An 18,066-nucleotide genomic window follows, 5' to 3' on the forward strand; every position below is an offset into this window, starting at 1 on the left:
CTTTCCCTAGAGGATGAGAAGTGTGAAAGCATGGGCTTGTTCAACACTGAATCTTTAGCATCTTTTGGAGTGCCCGACGAACGAGAAGTGATGGATAGATGGGAAATAGATGGACCAGTGGATAGACCAAGGCACAGATGGGCAGAAAGATTGACAGTAGATTATATATTTCTAAATAACATTATCATTATCACAGTTAACATTCATTACACTCTTGACTGTGTGCCAGACTCCGTTCTGGGTGCTTTACCTGTGTTCTCTCCTTGAAGCTTTACAACGATTCAGTTATAGTCCATCAGGTATAGTATTATGGCGTAGTCCTGGCCTGGTTAGATGCTCAACCATAAATGAGTCATTTATGCTTATCTCCCTTGTTCCCTTCATATAAATGTTTATGAGAATTAAAAATTTGCTCTAAATATGTGAAAATCCTAGATAAACTAGAAAGTAATAGTCAAAGATTAAGTCATTGCTGCTTCAACCCAGCTCTGGTGTGTATGAACAGGCTGAGATGGTCCAGCACAGGTGTGCATTGACTCTAGGTGCGTATTGGACTAGCTGGCTGTTGGCAAATTGGAAAATATTAGGGCAAATGGTGGAATCTGTAGATATACTAATGTTCACCATTATATCTCTGGTACCTAGGACATTGCCTAATCCACAGCAGGCATTAAATAAATATTGACTGAAGGGAGAAATAAAGGTTTAAACAAACTAACAAATGGAGGAAAATATAAGTGAAATATTCACCTGCCCCAGCCTAGAAAAAGCAATATGTCCATAAGGTATTCTGAGTGTTAATAGGTCCCCCCCAGAGACTGGGGTATAGATCATATTTTAAATAATGGGAAATACCTGATCTACTTACTTTTGCCTTGAAAGCTGAAATATTTCATAATGGATTAGAGAGGAATTTTTCAGGACCAGTTGATTATTCATCTTTATTTTCTTGTATGTACAGTGTATTCCATTTAAAAAGACATGCTAATGCATTTATATTAAAGCATATGGATTTACAGCCTGGGAAAGAATATATTCATAAGTAGTATACCTTAATCCTGTTTAGGGAAAGGGAAGAATCAACTGGCATCAAATTAGTATTGATTAACTGTCGCTTGAATTGACAAAGCAACACACGATACACTTAGCAAATACCCAAATTGATATATAAAGCTTGGCAGATTTAGGTTTTGACACTTGCTTTCCCCCCCTCCCCTTTAAAAGGTAATCAGTTTAGTGTCTAAGAACAAACTCTTTGGTACTAAATAATTCAGACCCCATAGACATCGTTTTTTCTTACTGTGTGACTTTGGCACTGGATATAGGAATAGAGAAAAAAGCTATAAAAAGCTCACAAAGTGTGCTTGGCCCTGGCTTGTTAAACAGAGAGAAAGAGTGAGATGCTAAATGCCCTCAAAGGTGTCTTACACATCTTCGGACTGGAAGGACACTTTTGAGCATACTCGCTTTCACAGCTCTTGTCTGGTGGTGAAAATTGGCCCGGCTTCTGTTAGCCTGTGGATTTCCATTTCATGTTGAGCAGGTGTCTTAAGTGGAGTCATACAGAAATAATGATCTTTCTCAAAAGTCAGACTTGTGTGTGGGCTCCAGAGAACAGTTCTCCTTGCTTTAGTGATGTGCAGTGTCAGGGACAGACAGCTATGACATAGATTCCTCCAGCCCACGAGGAAAATAACACATTATTTGAATGCTTCCAATAGTAAGTGACAGAAAGCAAAATTAATGAGGCTTAAGTAAAATATTTTTTAAAAAGAAAAAAGATGGAAACTTGCTCACTCATATAATTGAAAATTCCAGATATGGCAAACTCTGGTTCTTTAGACATCTCTCCTCCTTCAAGCAGCTCCTTTGTGGACATGATCTCAGGAGGAGAGAGACAGGAACGCCCTTGTTCAGACAGCCACAGCAATCCTTCAAAAGAACTGATTGGCCCAGCTTAGGTCACATGCTCTTGGAGCAAACAGTTTCTGGGAAATTGGATGTTCTGATTTGCTTCCCTGGGTCATATTACCTGTTGTATGTTTGTGGGGTGTAAGGTAGGGACCTGTGATCATCAGGCCCTGTAGATTACTCCAAAGCAAATAATTGTTTCAGAGAACAGGGAATGTTAAATAGGCAAAGCCATTATAATTGTTCAGCCTTCTTTCCTTTGCCTCCTATGCAGATGTGACATCTTATTTTAAAGTTCTTCCTTCAGACTTTGTATCTTGCTAAGTCTCAGAGATTTGCAATGATGAAGGACACAGTTGATAATAAACAGTTTTCTTTTCCATGTCTGTTCTTCATAACTATATTCCCTAATCCTCGTTGAGAGTACCAAGCCAGTGTTTGATGCCCATTAGGAAATGCTGAAGGCAAAAGGAAGTCAAGACTGTCACAGTTGCCATGGCTGGGATTTAATATGGCAAAGTAAGGGAACTGGAAAAGCCCCAGCTCCCTTCACTGAAGAACTGCCTACTGAGTGGTGTTTTCCTCTTCAAAGAGGCCAAGCTCACTTGTCAAGCATTATGAGATCTGCAGCAGGGATGCTCCTAGGACGCAGGTGTTCCCTCTGCACTCAGGCCCCATGTGGCCTCTTTTTTCTCTGCCACATTTTCTTATTGAGATGCTACTTCAACCTGGCTGCCAGTCCCAAATTTACGTTCGAAGGTTTAAAAAGTGAACTAGGGGACTAGTTCGTCTGGGTTCTTATCCCAGTTCTATCACCAACTAGTTTTGTAGCAATAGTTATTTAACCTGCCTAAGCTTCATATTTCTCAACTCACAGAGTTGTCATGAAAATGAAGGGGCCATATTTGTAAAAGGACTTAGCATGATTCTCAGTGTTGATTGTTATTGTCTAGTACCTGTCACTCACTGAAAGTGCCTTCTGTGTTGCTTAGTTTCAGTTTTTAAGCTAGAATCTGACTGGCCCATGTAGACAGGTAGAAATTCAAGCAGGCCACCTAGACAGCTGTAAGCAAAGAAGCAGCAGTGAGTAGGATGTATACAACCAAATGTTAGTACTGCAGATGGTTCTTTCCTGGGGGAGACTTTTCGAGTATGACTCATGAAAGAAGAGCTAGCACATTCAGCGAGGAGTTAAGGACGTGAGACACTGCAGCTGGATTGGCCTGAGTTCACACCCTGCTCCGACATTCACTTTCTATGAAGCCTTTCTGTGCTTCAGCTTTGTCTTCTAGAAATTGAGAGATAATGTCATATACCTTGTAAAGGTGTAGAGAGAATCAAATGAGTTAATTCATGTGAAGCACTTAGAAAAATGTTTGGCCAAGTAGTAAGCTCTTAATAGATGTCAGCTATTAACATGACTTTTATTCCCTAAATGTGACTCTGAGGTCCCACATTAATCTGGTAGGAAATTCTAGCTCCATTATTACTGGGTTGCTCAAGAATCGAGAAAGCATATATGGTATCAAGAAAATATGGGCAAGCCTGCTAATCTTTGGTCCATAAGGATTACCTCTGATATCTTTATTTTCCCATCCTATGTGGTCGTTGAAAGTATGTTGACTCTCAACTTCCATGCTATAGAGAGGACCTAGGAATCTTCGTTGAAGCTGTGGGACCCTGTGGCAAGGGTCCTGCCTTCTAGGGGTACAACACAGCTGTGCCCTCTGAGAGTCTGGCTTTTCTCTAGGGATGACTCTGGTCCTCAGAAGACCTTAGATCCTTCAGTTCTTCTAAATCAGGAGCAAAATCTCCCTCTCTCCTTGGCTCCCTCTCTTTGTCTCTGACTTGCAAGTTCCCTGGAGGAGAGCCAGCACACTCTCCACTAGGCCAGGTCTTTACAAAGGGCAGGGATAGCTATTGATCTAAGACAGCTCTGCCTCTGATCCACTGAAAATCTTCTATCATGAAACTCAGATGCATTTTGCTAAGCACAAAACAGAAAACCCAAAACTCTACACTGAATGATCCCATTTGTATGACAATTCTGGAAAAGGTAGCACTGTAGGAAGGGCCTGAGAACAGTGGGAAGCAGGGGTGGGGACTTGAGGGAGGGAGTGACAACAAAAAGGCAGCACAAGGGGACTGTCAGGGTGATAAATTTGTGCCGTGTGCGCCATGGTGGTAGAGACATGACTATGTGTTTGTCAAAACCCATCAAACTATATATCACAAAAAGTAAAGTTTACTTTGTAGAAACAACCATCAAGAATATGCAAAGGGCCTGGCTATCTGCCTGAAATGGAGAGGAGATAAAAATGTGGGGGGAACCAACATAAATCAATCCTTCAAAATTTTATCAAGCCACAGAAAATGCCAAAGAGGTGCCTTAAGGCTGATTACACCATGCCGAAAAGTTGGGCTTTCTATTATAGAAACAAGAATTCATCGAAGGTAGTAAATTAGACAAGAAACCTGTCACACATCGACTCTGGGACGTTGCATTGTCTGCAATAAATTGGAGCAGTTACAAGAGAGCTGTTAAAAAGTAGCAGAGCTGTTAGGGGGCTGTCTCACTGAGACCATGTAGCTATAGCCTTAACCATTTACTTTCCTGGACACACACACACACACACACACACACACACACACACACAGAGAGAGAGAGAGAGAGAGAGAGAGAGAGAGAGAGAGAGAGACAATTTATAAGGCTATCAAGATGAATTCAAAACATCTAAGTTTATTTCTAGCTACTTTTCTAGAAAAGCACAATGACGCCATGCCGTGGTCCTTGACTTTAAGTAGCTGACATTATGGTGAAGGCAAAACACACTCAATGAACCATCTCACAAGACAGAATGAAGTGCGCGGTCATCTAAGGTATCAGTTATGTTTTATGGAAGCACAAAAGAAGGAACAATCAGCAATAACTGAGAAGAAGACAGGAGAAGGCTTCACCTTGGAGGTGGCATTTGAGCTGGACCTTCAAGGACTTGATGCACAAAAAGGAAAGAAAAGTACTTTCTGGCTGAGAACATCATGAGTAAAGTCAAAGAAGTGGGAAAAACCAGCCCTGCTCAGCAATCAGTGAAGACACTTTAGTGCAGTAAAAAGGTGCAGTAAGAGTGATTCTCAACTTTTGGTCATTTGGCATATAGCAGAAAAGTTCTAGGTGATGCATACGGCCCTCTTTTTTTATGTTTCAACTACAGTTGCCATTCAATATTATTTTCGTTTCAGGCGTACAGCACAGTGGTTCGACATTTATATAATTTATGAAGTGAGCCCTTCCATAAGACTAGTACCCACCAAGCACCACACATAGGTAGTACAGTATCACTGACTATATTCCCTCTGCTGTACTTTACATCTCTGTGACTGTTTTGTAACTATCAATTTGTACTTCTTAATCCCTTCACCTGTTCACTGAGACCCACTAACCTACTTCCTATCTGGCAAACAGTAGTTTGCTCTCTATATCTGAGTCCATTTCTGTTTTGATTGTTCATTTATTTTGTCCTTTAGGTTCCACATATAAGTGAGATTATATGATATATGTCTTTCTTTGTCTGACTTATTTCACTTAGCATAATACCATTTAGGTCTATCCATGTCGTCCTAAATCATAAGGTTTTATTCTTTTCCATGGCCGAAGACTGTTTCATTATGCAAGCATACCACATCTTTATCCTTTTGTCTATTGATGGATACTTAGCTTGCTTCTATATCTTAGATATTGTAATTAATGCTGCAATGAACATAGAGGTGTATATATCTCTTTAGATTCGTGTTTTGAATTTCTTCAGATAAATACCCAGAATGAAATTGCTGAGTCATAGGTAGTTCTAGTTTTAATTTTTTGAGGACCTTCCATACTGTTTTCCATAGTAGCTGCACCAATTTTCAACCCCACCGACAGAGTATGAGGGTTCCCTTTTCTCCAGATCCTCGCCAACACTAGTTTGTTGATTGTTGAGAGCCATTCTGACAAGTGTAAAGTGATATCTCATTGTGGTTTTAATTTGCATTTATCCAATGACTTGTGACATTAAGCATCTCTTCATATATCTGTTGGCCATCTGTATGTGAGTGAGACCCCCTTAAAAGGTCAGTTTGCTTCTCTCTCCTTGGTCTTGCATAGAATGATATTGACCTTAGGCGGGGTGAGTAACAAATAATACATAGGGACTTGATTTTCCCCCATAAGATGAAGTCCAGTGGCAAACAGTTGCTGGCGACTTGATCAGCATATCTGAAATTCTCTTGGACTTTGTCTCATGGTCAGAAGATAGCTCTTACCACTCCAGATATTATGTTGATATTCAGGTTGATATTCAGGAACAAGAAGAAGAGCGGAGCAGCCACATCTGTATCTGCCTATTAGGATGTGAAAGCTTGCCCACTACCCCTCCTAGCAGACTTCTACCTACATCTCATTAGACAAAATTGGGCCATATGGCCACTCCTAGCTTCCAAGGAGTCTGAGAAAGTCATTATCTAGGTGGATATTTTGCTCCCATGATTAATACTGGTATTTTGTTGGCAGGAGAAAATGGATGTTAAGTAACATGCTGTCCATCCAGTAAAGCTAGTGGATGAGGTAAATTCATATAATCAAAATGAGCCTTTAAGTCACCTGTAAAGTGTATCCATTTTGAGGCTTGCTTCATAATAAGATTATGTTCTGAAATTAAACTATTCAGGTGTTTTAATGCTTTGAGACGCGTAGCTCTTTTATTAAGAATTCAACTCGTGGTTCTCACTTTTTAAGTCATCATCATCTTCGTCTCCTGTAAATGACTTTATAAGTCTCTCCAATTATTTTTCAGACAGTGTTTCTCCATGGTCCTCAATTAATGTTTCAATTTCCTTCTCCATAGAAAGGCATCACCCCCCACCGGCTTGGCCACAGGAACAAAGCATTCTGCTTCTTTTTCAATGACCAGGAAACCCTTAAAATAGTGCATATGTTTTCTTAGGTGTCACCCGCATCCTTTGACTCTCTGAGTCTTGATTGCTCTCATACTGTGAGAGACACTTGAGAACTCAGATCTTGACTCACGCGCAGGGGGACGGGCAGGCAGAACCGATGCTCTCCTTAGCCTGTCCGCACTGTTCACATTCATTCTCTCTCTGTCTCTCATTCTGGCCATCTGTCCCACAGAGACCTGCAGGGGAGGGCGGATGAAAGGCCACATTCACCTCATTCATGGGACACACAGTGCGTCATCTTTGAGAACCAAGGAGTCTCCCTTGTGTGCAGCTCTGTGGTTTGTATCGAGTAGCCTTCTCAGCTTGTTGCTGATGCTCTATTGTTCATGAGCTACCCTAAGTCCGCAGCTGCCTTGCTCCAGTGATCCATCAATGTTATACACAACCAACGAGTAGAAATTATTTGTCTTACTGTGTGGTTTTATTTACTATCCAAAATAATATAGTCATAAGCAACTGAAATGAAGTTGCTTGCTGTTTGGTTGATTCCTTTTATTTTTTCCAGTTTGGCCTTAATGATACATCAAGCATGAGTTCTGGTCTATTGGTTTCTAGAGTAGAGTTTGTTTAAGTAAACTACTCATCTCTTCATGTGTGGCCGGAATATTTTTACACATGAATCTTAAATGGCTCTGTGGTTCCTATGCTACACAAGTATTTAAAATGTGCACCTTGATGGTACGGCTGGTCCAGTTAAATTGTTAGATATTTGAAAGGGAATATGTGTTACTTTATTCTTCTCCATTATTAGCATTCAGATTGTTTAATGATATTCTTTTGTCTTTCTAGCCTTGTCTTCTGTCATTGTGATCAACATCATCTATTCCATTATAATAAATAATCTATATCATCTGTTGAGCACTTCGATGTACCAGGCACACATATAGCACATATATATCTAATATAAATTCTCGAATCCTGATAATAGCTTTATGAGAGAAATATTATTACTCTCCCCATTCCACCAACCTGGAAACTGAGTCTAGAAGCATCTAAATAACTTTCCCTCTATCACATTCCTCTTCACAATCTTCCTGTTCAACCCTGAACTCGTTATACTCTCCTTTCAATGTACATGTCTATTAAAACCCCAGCCTGGATGAACCCAAATATCCACATGATGCATGCTGGCATCCAGGCAACCAAGCACATGTCCTCTACCCAGCCTGTGCCCACAGAGTAGACTTGTGCCCTGTAAAATTTGGTTACTAACTGTAGCTGGGTCTTCAGTATCTAATATACAATATCCAATACTCAGCTGTCTTACTGTATTTCTCTTGTCAAAAAAGTGGTGACTCTTGCTACAACCTTTCTTTATTTCCCACTTACTCCTCTGCCTGCAAGAGTCTGCCCCCAGCTCTTCAAAGAATGGCTCCTACGAGGTAAATGACCTCCATGTCGCTAAATTCCATGGACATTTTATATCCTATTCTTACCTCTAAACATCAGTTAACATAGGTATCCCCTCCCACCTTCTCAAAATACTTTTTACTTCTGGCTTCCTATGTTACCCCATTCCTGGTTTTCTTTCTGCCTCTCTATCCATTTCTTTCAGTTTCCTTTGATGGCTCATCCTCCCATACCCAAACTATAATGCTGCCATCTCTTAAAATTCTGGCCTTGGCTCTTTTTACATCTCCGTAATCATTTATCAGACCCTATCACCCATTCTCTTGGTTTCCATGATTATCTGTATTTCAGTGACTTAAATTTTTATAGCAGTGGTTTAGAAATCTATGTTGAGCAATACACTTGGGTGTCCAGTTACCTACATAAACACCTTAATCTGGGAGCACCATATCTATCTTAAATTCAACATAGCCAAAGTTGAACCTGTGCCCCCCACCACCAAAACCTGGGTCTCTCTTACTTCCTTACCCCTCATATTGTATTATCACTAGGTTATCTCAATTCTACCTCCTCAACAGCTCTCGCATTCACTCTTCCCATTTTTTTTTTCAGTATAAGTCCTGTAGGACATCATCATTTTTCACCGGGCCTGCCGAAACAGTCTGATTTCCATGTTTTTACCCCTGACCCCCTGTAATGCATTCTATAGAGTATGGTCAGGTCCTATAACTATTGAAATTAAATCGGGTTGGAAATAACAGGCACTCCAACAAGCAGTGGCTTAAATAAGTTACGGCCTTATTTTTATTATGTAATACTAATTCTGAATGTAGGTTGTTCAGAGCTGATACGGCAGATATGCAATACCATGAAGGGGCCAGATTCCTTCTGTCCGGCAGTATGTAACAAACTTTAGAAAGTCCTATTAAACTTTAACGTGGTCCTACATGATCTTGCCCCAGCTTCCTCACCAAGTCATCTTGTGCCAATCTTGCTCTCTCTAGTCCAGGTACACTGACCTCCTCACTGTGCCTTAAAAGCAGCGTGCTACCTCTCGTCCCACGACTTTCACTCATGTCCTCCTTCCTGATGTGCTCTCTCCACCCTCTCCATTGAAACCATCTCTTCGCCTCACTAACTCCTCCTTCTTCAGAGCTCAACTCAGTATCGTTTCCCCAGAGGAGCTGTCGCAGACCCTCCCATGCTAGGGCAAGTCCCCTAACTCAGTGCTCCGTAAACTTCCTGCCCTATGTCATAGCCAGAAACACAAGTGTTTCTCAACCTTTTTCCCAGTATCATTCCTCCAAGGAATCATCTCAGACATTTTTTTTAATTACTCCCCTCCAACGAAATTTTAGTATTCCAGATATATTGTATATCTGTTTACGTACCATATGTCTATCTGTGCTTTATATAATAATGGAGTAAGATTTCTCCCCTCCCACCCCAAGAACCAATTTTTGTACCCTTAGTGGCTACATCACTCTGATTAAGAATGCATGATTTATAAAAATTATCATTGAAAATCGATTTAAATGTGTTCTCTAATATCTGTCTACCTAGTTATAATAAAACTCCGTAAAGGCCAAGATCAGCTTCACACTGAATATTGCCTTAGCACTGTGCTGGACACAAAGTAATTGTTGAATATTTATAGACAACAAATGTTACAATACTTGCAATGGCTATAGAGTTTATATATATTTTTTTGAATTTTTAAAAATTAATCTATGATCCTGTAAAGGAGAAAGTCTGAATCTGTTTTCCCCACAAACCCGTTTATGGAGTAAGCACTCCATAAATATGTGTTGAATAAATTAATTATCTGTACTTTTAGGTTTAGGAGAATCAGCCTTAATTCCTAAAAGGAAAATATTTGGTATGTATCCTGGAAACAACTTGTAATGACTACACATGTTTCACATTAGCAGTTTATTAAATACCACCACCAGCCAGGGAGACACGATGGGATTAAATTATGTCAATTGACTTCTTCCACTAAAAGTTACTGCCTCGTATCTATCTGCTGCTGAAGTCTGGGAAGGTTTTCAGAAGGTCACAGCCATCTTCAAAATGCTTGATTCTGAAATTTGTGGAAACTCTACAACTTCACTGACTACTCGTTTCATTTTAAATCCTTGATTAAACATTACCAAAGTCACTTCCTTAAAATGAATTTTTCACTGCAAATTACTATTAGGAGAAAATCGAAAGTTCATGTTAGGAACTAGATACAACACCACCATTTCTGGGGAATTTCCTGTGATCTGTTCCCCACAATTCACTCTCTTATACCTACTGTGGATAGCATTCTGTAGACAAGGTTGGTTTTCAAGGAAGTGGCTCTTAGACATTAAATAATATTGAAATATCAAAATGTAACCATGTTTTCTACCCTGGACTTAGGCAAAAACCATATCTCATGTATTTTACAAAGATTTTAAGCAATGTGAGATATATGAACATGTGTTCTGTTAAAACTTTGGAGTAACCACAAAATTATCTTGCATGGAAGACAATGTTCATTATTTAAGGAATTATTACATTATTCATAGGTTTTTTTTAAAAAAAATATTGCTTGCAAACACTACAGGAGACTTAATTTAAATTTTCTTTTTCATGTTGCTTATACCTTCATAAGAAAAATATAGTTGGATTTAGAGCAGCTTCTTTTTATTAAGTAAAGGCAATTTCAATTGCAATTAAAATACCAAATACCAAAAAGGCTGGGTTTTATTGGAGAAGTAAAAGGTTGCCTTGGGCACAGCTGCTTTGAATATCAATCCTTTGGCTTTGACATCAATTCCAGCTCTTCCCCTGGGCCCCGTGGTCATCCTTCAGTCTCCCTCTGGTCCAACACATCACTGGATCCCATTGGTCTCCCTGATATTCCCTAATAGTCCCTAGAACCGTCCGGTCTTCTCCATCTTCACTACCCCATCTCTAGTCCAGCCTACTGCCATCTCTCCCCCGCCTCACCCCATCTTCTCTCATCCTGTGCTTTCCATGACACAGTGTCTCCATCAGCTCAGGCTGCAGTAACAGAATACCACACACTGGGGGGCTTAAATCACAAGAATGTATTTCTCACTGTTCTGGAGACTGGGAAGTCTGAGGTCAGAGTGCCAGCATGGTTGGCCTTTATGAAGGTTCGAGTTTCAACATGTGAATTTTAAGGAAATACACACATGTAGACTATTACATGCAGCCCCAGTGATCTTTGGAAAATGCCAGTTCGCTCAAGTCAGATCCCTGCTTAAAACCTTCGCTGTGGCCGACACGGCTCTGCATTACATGGGCCGGCCCGCCCGCCCGTCTGGTCTCATTCATGCTGCTCCCCTTGCTGAATGTGGTCTGACCACACGGATGATCTTTATTAATTTGAACTTCTCAATCTTGTCACCTTTGCATTATCTTTTCAACTGCTACTTCCCACTCTTAACTGGTTTGCCCCTAGTTATTTAACAGATATCAGTGAAACTTCACCTATATAGGGAAACTTACCTGCCAGACCTGGTTATAATCCCAAGTTGTATACTTTCAAAGACATCTTTGATTTTCCTCTCAAGTCTTAATCACCACTTGTCACTATCGTGTATTTTTATTTGTGAGATTAATTGCTCATTATTTAAACTAGTCAGTATAAACTACCAGAGTGCATTACATTCTACTGGATTATGAGCTCCATGTCTCTCCAGCTCTCCTGTAGAGCCCTCTGCTAGATATAAATTTGTTAAGTAAATTGAATGTTGGGTTTATCAAAGTAAACCATGCTCCTCTCCTGATCCATTGGGTTCATCCAACCGGATTATCTGGAGGATTATAAAAGAGCAGGGCTAGAAACAACCTTACAAATTATCTAATATCCATCCCCACTTTGTATGACAAATGGGGAAATAAGACTAGAACGCAAATTGCCAAAGATCACATAATGAACTTATGCAAAATCAGCGCTAAAAATCAGGTCTTTGGTTTCCCAGTTCTCTAATTTTTCAGGAAACCAAAGCAAACTCCATTAAGCTAGTTTAATTCCTTAATCAATTTTCTCAGCAATAAACTTAAACCATTTTTTTACCTTTTAAAACGTTTTTTCTTGAAATTATTGTCTGTAAAATCAGTTCTTTTCCATATACAACAAAGATTTGATTCATCATAAATTTTTCTATCTTCAGTTTCACTGATTATAACTTCTATCATTATCATTTTTTCTTTCGTGTCCAAGGTTTCTCTCAAGTTCAATTTTTCTGTATCAAAGTCTGAAGATCTAGATTTTTCTCTCGGTATTTAGTTCATGGTTATTTTTTACATGTACAAGTTTAGCCACTTTAGTGTTTACTAGTTTTTATAAAATTGAATTTTCCTGGTTCAAATTTTGGAGTTTTACAAAGTTTTTTGTTGTTGTTGTTTTTACTTAATTTCAACTACAATAAATTTTGCTCTCTACCATTTTCTCTCTTATGAGGTTTATTTTCTGGTGATCACTTCTACCTCTTAAATGCAGTTTGAATAGACAAAAGCCTGTTTGATTTTATTTGTTTCTTCCTTAAACACTGGGAAAACATTTTGCAATTTTCTTTGATATTACAGGGTTGCTCTGTTTTCCTGGTAGGGAATGAAGGTAGCTAAAGACAATCATCTTTTTTAATTAGATTGTTACCTTATGAAGTTTTAGGTTTGAGGAGAAAAAAAATTTAGCTATGATACGTCTCATCCGAACCCTCATTTTACAGGAAATGAGGATATTGAGGAAATTGGGGGGATGGAAATGCTATCTGACTGGCCTAACATCACAGACAGAGAACTGAATTTCAGGTCCCTTAGAGAGGAAGCATGACCAAACTGAGCTGCAAATCTGAATACACTTTCCAGAAAGAAAAGGCTGGCTTTTGTGTTACTATGGCAATGAAATAGTACATTTGAGATTTTTTAAAGAGTTTACCCCCTACTTGTGCTAGTAGGGAAAAAAAGAGACCATTGAGCTGATCTTTATGGTGATTCAAAACACTTTAGATAGATCCTGTCACAGGCTTTATAAGTTCCTGATTGATTGTGTGGAATTAAGTTATTGGGCAGAGAACTAGCTAATGGAAACACATTGATGAAATCATTTTTGAGGGACATTAAATGGAACTTAAAGCTGAAATGGCTTTATAGATTTTTCACTCAAATTGTTTATGAACATTTATTGCCAGTAAATTATATTGTGTCAAAAGAAGGAATCAGTAGGTATGACTCTAATAGAAACCTTTTTGAAATAATAAAATTGCGAATAATTTATTATCCAAGAATGGATAGAGGATGGGATGGGAAATTCATCCTGATGAATGGTTGTTCACTCTGCAGCTTCTGGGGAAGTGAAAAATGGTGTCAAAATCAGAAACCTGATAGCACTTAGAAAGAAATGGTCGTCTTGAAAAGTATTAATAACTCATTTCATTGTACATGGGAATTGTTTTTAAAAGAGGGGCAATTGGGGGATTTAGCAAGTATTACTTGAGGGTATAAATAATGGTATTTGTTCATATCTCAAAGATGAGCAAGTAGAGAATGGCTTCGTCTGCTGAAAGAGCTAGTCTGAGGTAGTGGTCAAGGGCATCAGTTCCAGATCTGAAATATTAGAATTCTAATCCTGGCTCCTCCTCTTTGCTGTGTGACTCTAGAAAATTTCCTGACTTCTCTGAGTCTCATAACAGATAATATCCCTAATAATATATATTTAAAGTGCTTACCTCATAGAGTTATTCTAATGTTCAAATGAAAACAGTTTCAGTAGTTTCTACGTCATAGCAAGTGCTTTAAAAATGTTATTATTTTTTAATACTCATAGGGGTTCCAGATAAGAGGAGGAAAGAACTGGGTTCATGAAAACTTTAGTACTAGTAGCATTACTTTATTAACTATCATCTGCCAATTGCTATGTGCCAGAGATCTCATTACAGATCCCTAGGAGATGAGGAATACTATCAATATCCCTCCTTTTTAGAGAAAGAAGCTGAGCATCAGAGAGAGCGGATTTATGCCCAAGGTCACTTGGCTAATGAGAGATTTTGATACCTTTCCCTGAGAAACTATATTCATGAGTCTGTCCTCCAGTATATGTGGGACACACGGGCCCCTGTGGCCAAAGTCAGCAAAAAAACAAAATTGAAGGGCGTCTGGTTGGATGGTGGGCGCTAAGGGAACATGAGTGTCTCACCCTTCATTTTCATTTCACATCCAGAGCCTGTCAATCACCCACCTTCTCTACCTGTCAGAGTCTAGCCCCTCTGGTTTTTGCTGGTTTGCCATTTAGCAGGTGCCACATTAGCCTGGATTTGAGAAAACAACACATTAGAATTCAGTGCTGAAAGTGGGTTCTTCAGTCCAATGCTTGGGTGTGGCTCTCAGCTGTAGCACTCACTGCCCCTGTGATCATGAGCCCACATGTCTTTAGTCCCAGTCCTCCTCTTGTAGGATAAGCAGTCTTGGTCTGAGAAAGAGACCACAAACCTTTTGATCTCATTTTACTTTAGAGATATTTGTATTTAGCCCACATAGTATTCCTTTGTTAGCATATGCTTTTATTTTAAAGGTAGTTAAAATGCGTTGGATTGTGATTTTGGACACTTATTAAAAATGTAACACATGAGGAGTTTTATGACAATAATTTAGTACTCTCATAGAAATGACACTAACAGTTGGAAATGAGTCCAGTAGAAGCCTTGGGAGACTAAAGCCAGTTCTACATACGATCTTGCCATTGGCCACAGAGAGCTTAAGATCTAGTTGAAGAGGTGAGGTGAATGCCTGCAGGGTAAATAAAAACCTTAGATAGTGTGAGCTCAGTTCCAAATGAGTGTGTAGCCATTTTACAAATATCAGTTGAGGACCTAACACCGTGCTGGAAAATGAGAGTATGACAGAGAACCAGACACTCCTAGCCAGCGGCACAGCAAATGTGATCTCAGGTCAGAGAAAGCTGAGGACCCAAGCTCAGCTGTTCAATGGAGACCATGTTCTTTCTGCAAACATATAGCAAGTGCCTGTAATGTACTGGATGACTCTATTATAGCCTTTCCCCCCTTGGGATTTCTTTAGAAGGGTAGCAGAGCTAAAGGCCACCAGTTGCAGTAGTGTTGTTTCTTCTTAAGTCTAGTACAGCCAGTTGTAAGATACAAAGTCGCAGATGAGGTTTTGTTATTGTATCTGACAATATGTATATTGTTTCTGAAAAAAATGAAGAAACAGGCTCAGCACAGTCTGGACGGGATAAAGAATATGCCCCTAGGCTTTTGAGGTTCATTTTACATAAGAAAATGTAATCCCTTATTTTTGGATAATTGGTCAGAATAACTGTAATATATGTTCTACTATGTGCACATATTTTGGCATTGTCAAAAGTTGCAAATGTAGGTATTCTTTGGCTCCAAAGGCCTTATAATACGATGATCATAGTGGGCATGAGAAATAGGTAAAACATTAAGCTCGACAGCATTCTGTAACAGTTCAAATAACGAAGGCTGTCCATGGGCAATACTAACTGCCATATGGGTAAGTCAGACAATTGTGGCTGATTTGAAGAGAGGTAATGCTCTTTCTATTGCAGTTTTCATAGAATTCTTGGTAAGGGAAGGGGAGATCTGAGTTGGGACTAAAGAATATAGATAATTAAATAAACAGAAATAACTGTCCTTGCCTTAGTAAGATGTATAATTGTTCCGTTTAATTGTATTTTAATGGGGTTCAAATAGCTAAGAACTAAGCATCTCTAAGAATGTCGAAGGGAAGTTCTTATTAACTGCGGTAGTGACAGATGGGAGTTGTTCGATAACAGATTGGAGATGGTACTGAGAGGTGGCTGAGGGCATGCTCTTGGGTTTCAGACAGCCTAGAGCTACATCCCAATGTGTCACTCACTGCCCTATGACTCCTGCAGGCCTGTTTCATCCACTAGGCAGCCTCCACAGTGTCACTGGCCAAGATGTGTTTCACAGGATCACAAAAATATAAGAGATGAAGAATGTACACTCGGAACCCAAATTTAATACACACATATCAAAGGCTACATTATAATCTATAATCCAACCCATGCTTATTCAGTAATTGTATTGGTCAGAGTTCTCCAGAGAGACAAAACCAATAAGATATATAGATATATGAAGAGACTTATTGTAAGAAATCAGCTCACTCGGTTCTAGAGGCTGAGAAGTCCCATAATCTGCTGTCTAAGATGGAGACCTAGAGAGGCCAGTGGCATAATTAAGTCTGAGTCCAAATGCCTGAGGACCAGGGGAGTTGGTGGTGTCAATCTGAGCCTGGGAACCGGGAGCACTGAGAGCAGAAGATTGATGTCCCAGCTCAGTCAGGCACGGCGGGGGTTGGGGGCAGATTCCTCCTTCCTCCACATTTTTGTTTTTTCAGTCCCTCAGCAGGTAGGGTGATGCCACATTGGTAAGGACCAGCTGCTTTACTGGGCTCGCCAACTCATGCTAGTCTCGTCTGGAAATGTTTAGCTAAATATCTGGTCACCTTTGAGTCCATTCAAGTTGACACATAAGATTAACTATCACAGTTATAAAGAATATGACGAAGTTGAAATCACAAGAGCAAAATAAAAAATATGTACATAATAGGACAATGAACATTCTTATGAAATTTGCATCAAAAAAAGTTGTATTTTAATGGGGTTATGGAGACATTCTGATATATTTGGAATGATGTGGTTTGGAGTCTTGAAAAGTAAAAGTGTCTACAAGCAGAAAAAGATCTTAAATGTCCTCACACTAATGTCTCTATGCCTACTGCAGCTGTCAATTTTATGGGGGCATTGCAGGGAATAAATGAGCTACTACATATGAAATATACTGTGGTGTCTAGCATGTAGGAGTCATTCAGAATGTTTGTTTAGAAAAATAGTTATTATTTGCCAGGATTTTCTTTTAATAACTATATAGAAGGTTAAATCAAGGCACTATTTTCTGATGTTACACGTAATAGTCTCTTCCTCATATTAGAAAGATTAAATATTTTTATAGTTGCTACAGAAGTAAAGAAACTAATTCATTTTCCTAGACTTATCTTTATGCCAGGGTAAATCTGGATTTGGAATAACAATGGTAAATGGAGAATTTTTAAACATTATAACAATGCAAGAGATTTCTAGAAATTCACACATGAATGCAAGATATCATTCTGCCCCTTCTTATAGCATCAAAGAACTATGCCAAATGTATAAAAATAAACACCTTTACTTCAAAGTATAGGATATTGCCTAGCTCAGTTTAATTGAAAAACTAATATCCAGTGCAATTGCCTGTGATAAACTGAGTCTTAAATGATTTGAAAACACTTGGGAGCGGACAAATCAGATAATCACAATTTTTATGGCTAGAAAGGTTCAGCTGGTGTTGACAAGTTGTAAAGATAAAAGCTTATAGCAAAGTCAACAGCTAAATGTCTAGATTGGGTTGGGGATCAATGTTAATACTCATAGTGTAAAAGCACTGAACTTCAAATGATCTCATATTGTTCTGTTTAAGTTTTCAGGATAATAGTGAAGAACATTATTGACTGAAAACCTTGTGCTTAATTGTCATTAGGCAAATATCTTATAGTCTTACAGTGTTTTCTATCATCTGCCATTTCTACCGCTGTTTAGATGTTGTAAGTTATGTGATTTGTGCTCTGACTACAATAAGAGGGCTTCAGCTGCTGTTTTTCCAAACATTTTCAGTTGGGTGACTATTTATGAGAGGCAAGAGTCAGATTGTGCCATTTCTAGGCATCAATTTTTTTTTAAGCCAATGTAGAATTTGCCTCATGGCTTCACTCTGC

The 18,066-nt window shown here is 39.1% G+C and overlaps 1 protein-coding gene across 2 annotated transcripts in view; it reads left to right on the plus strand.

The window, feature by feature from the left end:
- SGCD (sarcoglycan delta) overlaps positions 1–18,066 on the plus strand; it is an 818,344-nt gene that overhangs the window by 714,393 nt on the left and 85,885 nt on the right. The window lies entirely within an intron of this gene.

Source organism: Pteropus alecto, unplaced genomic scaffold, assembly GCF_000325575.1.
Source record: "Pteropus alecto unplaced genomic scaffold, ASM32557v1 scaffold40, whole genome shotgun sequence".
Lineage (NCBI taxonomy): Eukaryota > Metazoa > Chordata > Mammalia > Chiroptera > Pteropodidae > Pteropus > Pteropus alecto.